Consider the following 12,608-nt stretch of genomic DNA (forward strand, 5'->3'; position numbering starts at 1 on the left):
AGGCTCTGTTGACCTAGTAACCAGATTTCAGAGTGGAGAAATCCTGCAGCATTTTGGCCTTCCTCCAACAGCAGTTTTAAACCCAGTGCAAATGGTCAGTTAAAATTCACCTGAATTGCAGGCCTGTAAATGACACCTGTCCTCAAAAAAAAATTCTGGGGTCGAAAATTGACCAAAAACTTCAAAAGAGGCAACCTTTCAAGAAGACAATTTCAAGAGGCATACTTGACACACATTTTGTCTTTTCTTCTGTTTTTTTTTCTTTAACCAAGGCAAGTGCATGGAAAAAATGCTTAACATCAGAAATTAATAAAGTCACGCAAATCCAATCTATGAAAGCGTTCACCTCACAACAGTCAGAATGATCATCAGCAAAACAGTCCACAAACAACACATGCTGAACGGGTTTTAGAGAACTCTGTGTACCCTGTAGCTGCTGGTGGGAGGTAAACTGGTAACAGCCAGTAGTTAGAACAGAAAGAACATGCGTTTCAAGGGAAAAATTGAGCTACCATAGGGTCTGGTAGACCCACTGCTGTGCCTCTCACCTGAGAAGACCAGAATCCAAAAGACACAGGCTGGCAATCCTACACTGCAGTGATATTTACCACAGCCAAGACTTGGAAGCAACCAAAATGGCCGTCAACAGATGAATGGACAAAGAAGAAGTGGTCCATGTACACAGTGGAACATGAGCCATGGAAAAGCATGAAACAGTGCTGTTTGCACCACCATAGAAGGACCCAGAGATAATCACACACCTTGAAGTGAGAAAGAAACCGAAAGAAAGACATCCTATGATATCACTTATACGTGTTACCTAAAAAATGATACCCATGAACTTATTTCGAAGAAAAGGACACTCATGGATTAAGAAATCAAGATTATGTTTAACCAAACGGAAAGGTGGTAAGAATGGATAAATTAGGATATGGGGGTGTCAGACCTCTACTAATACATATGAAACCTAGAATCACCAAAGACCTATGGAATACCAAGAGAGGTCCACTCAACACTCTGTAATAACGTCCATGGGAAAGGAGGCAAAGATGAATAGATAGATACATAGATATAATGAACCAGATTCTGTACACCTAGAACATACACAACATTTTTATCTCATTTGCGCTGAGGAAAAAGAAAAATTACATTTAAAAAACAAACAAGAAGTAAGGAGATATAAGCTGTCAGGGGTTTGCCTTGGCACATTCCACTCTAATTTACAGCCTACTGACACGATTTCCAGGAAGCCTCTGTTGCCCAAATGCCCTGAGTTGTAAATGGAGAAATTGTGCCGCCTTGTGGCCGTTTCCCGCAAGAGCGGCTTTAAACCACGGCTAATGGTCACTTCATACTCACAAGGACTCAGGGCTGTAAAGGACACCTGCCCTCAAAAAAATGTTCTGAGGCAGGGAGTGGCCAAAACACTTAAAAGAGAGCAAAGTTTTCAAAAAGATCCTATGAGAGGTAAGATTTACACACTCTTTACAAATAAAAAGGGAAATGGATACAAGCTCAACGTCAGGAATTATTAGACTCATGCCAATCTAATCTATGAAAAGCTTTCAACACACACCACTCGAATGACCCTAAGCAAAAGGTCTACAAACAATGAATGCTGAAGAGGTTTTAGAGAACTGTGTACCCTCTAGCTGCTGTTGAGGTGTAAAGGAGTAAGAGGCCATCATGAGAACACAAAGGAACTGTGTTTCAAAGTAAAAATTGAGGTACCGTTCAATCCAGCAGGCCCACCGCTGGGCCTTTCACCCGAGCAGACCAGAGTCGAGAAGACACAGGCTGGCAAAGGTGCACTGCAGCAATATGCACAAAAGCCAAGACACGGAAGCAACCAAAATGGCCATCAGCAGATGAGTGGACAAAGAAGTGGTCCATGTGCACAGTGGAATATCAGCCGTGGAAAACAAGGAAACACTGCTCTTTGCAGCACCATAGATGATCCTAGAGATAATCACAGAACATGAGGTAAGTCGGAAAGCAAAAGACAAATATCTTATGATATCACTTCTGGGTGGCATCTAACAACTGATACAAATGAACTTATTTCCACAGAGAAAGACAAACACTTAGAAAACAACTATGGTTATCTAAAACGAAAGGTGGGAGCAATGGGCAAATTAAGGTTAGGGCTGCCATACGTACACAAATACATATGAAATACATACATATAAGAGACTCACCATATACGAAGGGAGGTCTACTGAACACTCTGTATTAATTTACATGGAAAGAGGATCTGTACATGAATAGATATATGTATGTGTGTGTGTGTGTGTGTGTGTATATATATATGTATATATATATATATATTAGAAATGAACCAGTGTGTGTACACCTAGAACAAATAATATTCTAATCATTACCCTGATTAAAAAAAGTTAAATTATAACAATGAAGAAGATGTCCTGAGACATAAACTTATGCGTTGTTTTCCTGGCACATTCCACTCTAATTTACAACCTAGGAACACGAGTTCCAGGAAAGCTCTGCTGCCCTAGTAACAAGGTTTGGGAAAGGAGAAACGCTGCCGCCGTGCGGCCGTTTCCCACAGCGGCAGCATTCAACCCAGTGCTAATGGTCACTAAATATTAACAACAATTGCAAACTTGTAAGTGCCACACGCCTTCAAAAAAAATCCTGCGGTCGAAAATCGACCCAAAGTTTCAAAAGAGGGCAAGGTTTCAAGAAGACAATTTCAAGAGGTATATTTTACACGCACTGGTTTTTTTTTTTCCTTTTTAACAGCAACAACAACAAAAAAGTCATGGAAAAATGCTCATCATGAGGAAATGTTAAAGATATGCAAATCCAATCTTCAAAAACGTATCAGCTCACACCGGTCAGAATGACCATCAGCAAAAATTCTGCAAACAATAAATGCTGAAGGGGCTGTGGAGAAATGCGTACCCTCATCTCTAAGTGGGACTAAACTGGAAAGAGCCACTAATGAAAACAGAATGGAGCTGCCTTTAACAGATACCCATCGAGGCACCATAGGATTCAGCAGGCACGCTCCCGGGCCTATGACCTAAGAAGACACAATTAGAAAGACACAGGCAGGCAAAACTGCACTGCAACAGTATGACAATAGGCCAGACAGGGAAGCTACCAAAACGTCCATCCAAAGATGAATGGAAAAGGAGAACCGGTACATGTACAGATGGAATAGGAGCCAAGGAAAAAAATGAAACAATGCCGTTTGCAGCACCATAGATGAGCCTGGAGGTAATCACAACATGAAGTAAGTCAGAAAGCGAAGGACACATATCCTATGATATCACTTAATGATGTTACCTGAAAATTGATACCAATGAAGATTTTTCACAGAGCAAGGCAATCAAAGATACGATCAACAAACGTATGGTTAACCAAATGGAAAGGTTTGAGGACTGGATAAATTAGCATATTGAGGAAAACAGAGCTACACCAACACATGTGAAATATATAAGCACCAAGGACCTATGGAATACCAAGAGAAGACTACTCAACATTGTGTCCTAACCCACATGGGAAATGGATCCGAAGGTGAACAGATAATATGCATATATGTAAAAGAACCACATCTTGCACACCCAGAACAAACAAAACATTGTATTCAAATTTGCTGTGATAACAAATAAAAATTAAATTAAGAAAACCAACAAGAAGTAATGAGACATAAACTCATGGGGGTTTTTCCTGGCCCATTCCATTCTAACTTACAGGTTGGAACATTACACCTAGGAAGGCTCTTTTACCCTAGTAACCAGATTTGGGAATGGAGACATGCCACAGCCTTGTGACTGTCTCCTGCAAAAGCAGCTTTAAACACAGTGTTCAGGGTCTCTTACTATCCACAAGAATTGCACCTCTGTAAATGACACCTGCCCTCAAAAAAATCCTGGGTTCGAATATCGACGAAAAAATTCAAAAGAGGGCAATCTTTCAAGAAGACGATTTCAAGAGGCACATTTAACTCACATTCTTTCTTTTTTTCTTTATTTCCGTTTAACAAAAAAGGCCGTGGAAAAAGCTCCACATCAGGAATTACTAAAGACATGCAAATGCAATCTACAAAAACGTTTACGGGACAACAGTCAGAACGTTCATCAGCAAAAAATCTCCAAACAATAAATGCTCAAGGGGTTTTAGACAACTGTATACCCTCTAGCTGCTGCTGGGATGTCAAATGGTAACAGTCAGTAGTGGGAACAGAAAGGAGGTAAAAATTGAGCTACCATATGATCTGGTCGGCCCACTACTGGCTCCATCACCTGAGAAGACCAGAATCAAAAAGACACAGGCTGACAATCCTACACTGCAGCACTATTTACCCTAGCCAAGACTTGGAACAACCAAAAGGTCCATGCACGAAAAAGAAGTGGTCCGTGTACACAACGGAGTATTACTCCGATACAATAAATACAGTCAATATAAAAAACAAACATAACTGAGGAGACATAAGCTTTGTGTGTTTATCCGGGCACATTCCACTCTAATTTACAACCAAGGAACACTACTTCCCAGAAGGTACTGTTTCCCTAGTAACTAGGGTAGGCAATGTAGAAATGCTGCCGCCCTGTGGCCGTTTGCCGCAACAGCAGTTTTACAACCCGTGCTAAAGGTCACTTCGTATTCACAAGGACTGCAGGGCTATAAATGACACCTGCCAACAAAATGTGTTGAGGGAGGTAATGGCAAAATAAATTCAAAATATGCCGCATACTTCAAGAAACTATTTGAATAGGTAAGCTGTACTCACTCTTTAAAAAACAATAAAAATGCATGGCTATAAGCTCAATATAAGGAATTATTAGACATACGCAAATCCAGCCACAAAATGGTATCAGCTCACACCAGTCAGAATGACCCTCAGCAAAGAAATACAAACAATACATGCTGCAGAGGCTGTGAGCAAATGCACTCTCACCTTTAAGTGGCTCGTAAACTGGTAAGTGCCACCAATGAAAAGAGAATGGAGCAGCCCTTAAAAGGTAAACACTGAGATACCATATGATCCCGCAGGCCCACTCCTTGGCCTATAACCTAGGAAGACGGAAATGGAATGACACATTCAGGCAAAACGGCACTGCAGCAGTATTACAATCGCCAAGACATGGAAACAACCAAAAAGTCCATCAAGATACGAATGGACCAAGAAGAACTGGCACGTGTACAGATGGAACATGAGCCATGGAAAAAACGTGAAACGAAGCAGTTTGAAGAACCGTAGATGACTCTGGAGGTGATCACACAACTTGAAGTAAGTCACAAAGCGAAAGACACATATCCTATGATATCAATTATAGGTGTTACCTAGAAATGGATACCAACGAAGATATTTCCACAGATAACAGGAATCACAGATTTATTAAACAAACTTATGCTTAACCAATCGGAAAGTTGTAAAGATTGGATATATTAGGATATTGGGGTCGACAGAGGTATACAAACACACGTGAAATATATAATCGCCAAAGACCTACAGAATTCCAAGAGAAGACTACTCAACACTGTGTCATAACCTACCTGGCAAATGGATCCCAAGATGAATACATATATGTCTCGGTGTAAAAAACACACACATCTTGCGCACCTAGAACAAAGCAAACATTACAATCAAATTTGCTGTCATAAAAGATTATATTAAAAAAATGAACAAGAAATAATGGGGCATAAAATTATGGGCGTTCTTCCTGGCTCATGCCATTCTACCTTCCAACCTTGGAACACAGCTCCCAGGAAGGCTCTGTTGACCTAGTAACCAGATTTCAGAGTGGAGAAATCCTGCAGCATTTTGGCCTTCCTCCAACAGCAGTTTTAAACCCAGTGCAAATGGTCAGTTAAAATTCACCTGAATTGCAGGCCTGTAAATGACACCTGTCCTCAAAAAAAAATTCTGGGGTCGAAAATCGACCAAAAACTTCAAAAGAGGCAACCTTTCAAGAAGACAATTTCAAGAGGCATACTTGACACACATTTTGTCTTTTCTTCTGTTTTTTTTTCTTTAACCAAGGCAAGTGCATGGAAAAAATGCTTAACATCAGAAATTAATAAAGTCACGCAAATCCAATCTATGAAAGCGTTCACCTCACAACAGTCAGAATGATCATCAGCAAAACAGTCCACAAACAACACATGCTGAACGGGTTTTAGAGAACTCTGTGTACCCTGTAGCTGCTGGTGGGAGGTAAACTGGTAACAGCCAGTAGTTAGAACAGAAAGAACATGCGTTTCAAGGGAAAAATTGAGCTACCATAGGGTCTGGTAGACCCACTGCTGTGCCTCTCACCTGAGAAGACCAGAATCCAAAAGACACAGGCTGGCAATCCTACACTGCAGTGATATTTACCACAGCCAAGACTTGGAAGCAACCAAAATGGCCGTCAACAGATGAATGGACAAAGAAGAAGTGGTCCATGTACACAGTGGAACATGAGCCATGGAAAAGCATGAAACAGTGCTGTTTGCACCACCATAGAAGGACCCAGAGATAATCACACACCTTGAAGTGAGAAAGAAACCGAAAGAAAGACATCCTATGATATCACTTATACGTGTTACCTAAAAAATGATACCCATGAACTTATTTCGAAGAAAAGGACACTCATGGATTAAGAAATCAAGATTATGTTTAACCAAACGGAAAGGTGGTAAGAATGGATAAATTAGGATATGGGGGTGTCAGACCTCTACTAATACATATGAAACCTAGAATCACCAAAGACCTATGGAATACCAAGAGAGGTCCACTCAACACTCTGTAATAACGTCCATGGGAAAGGAGGCAAAGATGAATAGATAGATACATAGATATAATGAACCAGATTCTGTACACCTAGAACATACACAACATTTTTATCTCATTTGCGCTGAGGAAAAAGAAAAATTACATTTAAAAAACAAACAAGAAGTAAGGAGATATAAGCTGTCAGGGGTTTGCCTTGGCACATTCCACTCTAATTTACAGCCTACTGACACGATTTCCAGGAAGCCTCTGTTGCCCAAATGCCCTGAGTTGTAAATGGAGAAATTGTGCCGCCTTGTGGCCGTTTCCCGCAAGAGCGGCTTTAAACCACGGCTAATGGTCACTTCATACTCACAAGGACTCAGGGCTGTAAAGGACACCTGCCCTCAAAAAAATGTTCTGAGGCAGGGAGTGGCCAAAACACTTAAAAGAGAGCAAAGTTTTCAAAAAGATCCTATGAGAGGTAAGATTTACACACTCTTTACAAATAAAAAGGGAAATGGATACAAGCTCAACGTCAGGAATTATTAGACTCATGCCAATCTAATCTATGAAAAGCTTTCAACACACACCACTCGAATGACCCTAAGCAAAAGGTCTACAAACAATGAATGCTGAAGAGGTTTTAGAGAACTGTGTACCCTCTAGCTGCTGTTGAGGTGTAAAGGAGTAAGAGGCCATCATGAGAACACAAAGGAACTGTGTTTCAAAGTAAAAATTGAGGTACCGTTCAATCCAGCAGGCCCACCGCTGGGCCTTTCACCCGAGCAGACCAGAGTCGAGAAGACACAGGCTGGCAAAGGTGCACTGCAGCAATATGCACAAAAGCCAAGACACGGAAGCAACCAAAATGGCCATCAGCAGATGAGTGGACAAAGAAGAAGTGGTCCATGTGCACAGTGGAATATCAGCCGTGGAAAACAAGGAAACACTGCTCTTTGCAGCACCATAGATGATCCTAGAGATAATCACAGAACATGAGGTAAGTCGGAAAGCAAAAGACAAATATCTTATGATACCACTTCTGGGTGGCATCTAACAACTGATACAAATGAACTTATTTCCACAGAGAAAGACAAACACTTAGAAAACAACTATGGTTATCTAAAACGAAAGGTGGGAGCAATGGGCAAATTAAGGTTAGGGCTGCCATACGTACACAAATACATATGAAATACATACATATAAGAGACTCACCATATACGAAGGGAGGTCTACTGAACACTCTGTATTAATTTACATGGAAAGAGGATCTGTACATGAATATATATATGTATGTGTGTGTGTGTGTGTGTGTGTGTGTATATATATATATATATATATATATATATATATATTAGAAATGAACCAGTGTGTGTACACCTAGAACAAATAATATTCTAATCATTACCCTGATTAAAAAAAGTTAAATTATAACAATGAAGAAGATGTCCTGAGACATAAACTTATGCGTTGTTTTCCTGGCACATTCCACTCTAATTTACAACCTAGGAACACGAGTTCCAGGAAAGCTCTGCTGCCCTAGTAACAAGGTTTGGGAAAGGAGAAACGCTGCCGCCGTGCGGCCGTTTCCCACAGCGGCAGCATTCAACCCAGTGCTAATGGTCACTAAATATTAACAACAATTGCAAACTTGTAAGTGCCACACGCCTTCAAAAAAAATCCTGCGGTCGAAAATCGACCCAAAGTTTCAAAAGAGGGCAAGGTTTCAAGAAGACAATTTCAAGAGGTATATTTTACACGCACTGGTTTTTTTTTTTCCTTTTTAACAGCAACAACAACAAAAAAGTCATGGAAAAATGCTCATCATGAGGAAATGTTAAAGATATGCAAATCCAATCTTCAAAAACGTATCAGCTCACACCGGTCAGAATGACCATCAGCAAAAATTCTGCAAACAATAAATGCTGAAGGGGCTGTGGAGAAATGCGTACCCTCATCTCTAAGTGGGACTAAACTGGAAAGAGCCACTAATGAAAACAGAATGGAGCTGCCTTTAACAGATACCCATCGAGGCACCATAGGATTCAGCAGGCACGCTCCCGGGCCTATGACCTAAGAAGACACAATTAGAAAGACACAGGCAGGCAAAACTGCACTGCAACAGTATGACAATAGGCCAGACAGGGAAGCTACCAAAACGTCCATCCAAAGATGAATGGAAAAGGAGAACCGGTACATGTACAGATGGAATAGGAGCCAAGGAAAAAAATGAAACAATGCCGTTTGCAGCACCATAGATGAGCCTGGAGGTAATCACAACATGAAGTAAGTCAGAAAGCGAAGGACACATATCCTATGACATCACTTAATGATGTTACCTGAAAATTGATACCAATGAAGATTTTTCACAGAGCAAGGCAATCAAAGATACGATCAACAAACGTATGGTTAACCAAATGGAAAGGTTTGAGGACTGGATAAATTAGCATATTGAGGAAAACAGAGCTACACCAACACATGTGAAATATATAAGCACCAAGGACCTATGGAATACCAAGAGAAGACTACTCAACATTGTGTCCTAACCCACATGGGAAATGGATCCGAAGGTGAACAGATAATATGCATATATGTAAAAGAACCACATCTTGCACACCCAGAACAAACAAAACATTGTATTCAAATTTGCTGTGATAACAAATAAAAATTAAATTAAGAAAACCAACAAGAAGTAATGAGACATAAACTCATGGGGGTTTTTCCTGGCCCATTCCATTCTAACTTACAGGTTGGAACATTACACCTAGGAAGGCTCTTTTACCCTAGTAACCAGATTTGGGAATGGAGACATGCCACAGCCTTGTGACTGTCTCCTGCAAAAGCAGCTTTAAACACAGTGTTCAGGGTCTCTTACTATCCACAAGAATTGCACCTCTGTAAATGACACCTGCCCTCAAAAAAATCCTGGGTTCGAATATCGACGAAAAAATTCAAAAGAGGGCAATCTTGCAAGAAGACGATTTCAAGAGGCACATTTAACTCACATTCTTTCTTTTTTTCTTTATTTCCGTTTAACAAAAAAGGCCGTGGAAAAAGCTCCACATCAGGAATTACTAAAGACATGCAAATGCAATCTACAAAAACGTTTACGGGACAACAGTCAGAACGTTCATCAGCAAAAAATCTCCAAACAATAAATGCTCAAGGGGTTTTAGACAACTGTATACCCTCTAGCTGCTGCTGGGATGTCAAATGGTAACAGTCAGTAGTGGGAACAGAAAGGAGGTAAAAATTGAGCTACCATATGATCTGGTCGGCCCACTACTGGCTCCATCACCTGAGAAGACCAGAATCAAAAAGACACAGGCTGACAATCCTACACTGCAGCACTATTTACCCTAGCCAAGACTTGGAACAACCAAAAGGTCCATCAACCGATGAATGCACGAAAAAGAAGTGGTCCGTGTACACAACGGAGTATTACTCCGATACAATAAATACAGTCAATATAAAAAACAAACATAACTGAGGAGACATAAGCTTTGTGTGTTTATCCGGGCACATTCCACTCTAATTTACAACCAAGGAACACTACTTCCCAGAAGGTACTGTTTCCCTAGTAACTAGGGTAGGCAATGTAGAAATGCTGCCGCCCTGTGGCCGTTTGCCGCAACAGCAGTTTTACAACCCGTGCTAAAGGTCACTTCGTATTCACAAGGACTGCAGGGCTATAAATGACACCTGCCAACAAAATGTGTTGAGGGAGGTAATGGCAAAATAAATTCAAAATATGCCGCATACTTCAAGAAACTATTTGAATAGGTAAGCTGTACTCACTCTTTAAAAAACAATAAAAATGCATGGCTATAAGCTCAATATAAGGAATTATTAGACATACGCAAATCCAGCCACAAAATGGTATCAGCTCACACCAGTCAGAATGACCCTCAGCAAAGAAATACAAACAATACATGCTGCAGAGGCTGTGAGCAAATGCACTCTCACCTTTAAGTGGCTCGTAAACTGGTAAGTGCCACCAATGAAAAGAGAATGGAGCAGCCCTTAAAAGGTAAACACTGAGATACCATATGATCCCGCAGGCCCACTCCTTGGCCTATAACCTAGGAAGACGGAAATGGAATGACACATTCAGGCAAAACGGCACTGCAGCAGTATTACAATCGCCAAGACATGGAAACAACCAAAAAGTCCATCAAGATACGAATGGACCAAGAAGAACTGGCACGTGTACAGATGGAACATGAGCCATGGAAAAAACGTGAAACGAAGCAGTTTGAAGAACCGTAGATGACTCTGGAGGTGATCACACAACTTGAAGTAAGTCACAAAGCGAAAGACACATATCCTATGATATCAATTATAGGTGTTACCTAGAAATGGATACCAACGAAGATATTTCCACAGATAACAGGAATCACAGATTTATTAAACAAACTTATGCTTAACCAATCGGAAAGTTGTAAAGATTGGATATATTAGGATATTGGGGTCGACAGAGGTATACAAACACACGTGAAATATATAATCGCCAAAGACCTACAGAATTCCAAGAGAAGACTACTCAACACTGTGTCATAACCTACCTGGCAAATGGATCCCAAGATGAATACATATATGTCTCGGTGTAAAAAACACACACATCTTGCGCACCTAGAACAAAGCAAACATTACAATCAAATTTGCTGTCATAAAAGATTATATTAAAAAAATGAACAAGAAATAATGGGGCATAAAATTATGGGCGTTCTTCCTGGCTCATGCCATTCTACCTTCCAACCTTGGAACACAGCTCCCAGGAAGGCTCTGTTGACCTAGTAACCAGATTTCAGAGTGGAGAAATCCTGCAGCATTTTGGCCTTCCTCCAACAGCAGTTTTAAACCCAGTGCAAATGGTCAGTTAAAATTCACCTGAATTGCAGGCCTGTAAATGACACCTGTCCTCAAAAAAAAATTCTGGGGTCGAAAATCGACCAAAAACTTCAAAAGAGGCAACCTTTCAAGAAGACAATTTCAAGAGGCATACTTGACACACATTTTGTCTTTTCTTCTGTTTTTTTTTCTTTAACCAAGGCAAGTGCATGGAAAAAATGCTTAACATCAGAAATTAATAAAGTCACGCAAATCCAATCTATGAAAGCGTTCACCTCACAACAGTCAGAATGATCATCAGCAAAACAGTCCACAAACAACACATGCTGAACGGGTTTTAGAGAACTCTGTGTACCCTGTAGCTGCTGGTGGGAGGTAAACTGGTAACAGCCAGTAGTTAGAACAGAAAGAACATGCGTTTCAAGGGAAAAATTGAGCTACCATAGGGTCTGGTAGACCCACTGCTGTGCCTCTCACCTGAGAAGACCAGAATCCAAAAGACACAGGCTGGCAATCCTACACTGCAGTGATATTTACCACAGCCAAGACTTGGAAGCAACCAAAATGGCCGTCAACAGATGAATGGACAAAGAAGAAGTGGTCCATGTACACAGTGGAACATGAGCCATGGAAAAGCATGAAACAGTGCTGTTTGCACCACCATAGAAGGACCCAGAGATAATCACACACCTTGAAGTGAGAAAGAAACCGAAAGAAAGACATCCTATGATATCACTTATACGTGTTACCTAAAAAATGATACCCATGAACTTATTTCGAAGAAAAGGACACTCATGGATTAAGAAATCAAGATTATGTTTAACCAAACGGAAAGGTGGTAAGAATGGATAAATTAGGATATGGGGGTGTCAGACCTCTACTAATACATATGAAACCTAGAATCACCAAAGACCTATGGAATACCAAGAGAGGTCCACTCAACACTCTGTAATAACGTCCATGGGAAAGGAGGCAAAGATGAATAGATAGATACATAGATATAATGAACCAGATTCTGTACACCTAGAAC

General features: G+C 40.6%; 1 long non-coding RNA gene across 1 annotated transcript in view; it reads right to left on the minus strand.

Moving 5' to 3' along the window:
- Positions 1–290: 290 nt before the first annotated feature.
- The window catches only part of LOC307181505, a 34,023-nt gene continuing 21,705 nt past the window's right edge, over positions 291–12,608 (minus strand). The window contains exons 8-11 of the long non-coding RNA XR_013826931.1: positions 11,293–11,359; positions 7,473–7,703; positions 5,527–5,593; positions 291–1,959 (exon numbers count right to left, since the gene is read on the minus strand). This is a non-coding gene — a long non-coding RNA (uncharacterized lncRNA). The remainder of the gene's footprint in view (positions 1,960–5,526; positions 5,594–7,472; positions 7,704–11,292; positions 11,360–12,608) is intronic.

This window comes from Stenella coeruleoalba (genome assembly GCF_951394435.1).
Source record: "Stenella coeruleoalba genome assembly, contig: scaffold_46, whole genome shotgun sequence".
Taxonomy (NCBI): Eukaryota; Metazoa; Chordata; class Mammalia; order Artiodactyla; family Delphinidae; genus Stenella; species Stenella coeruleoalba.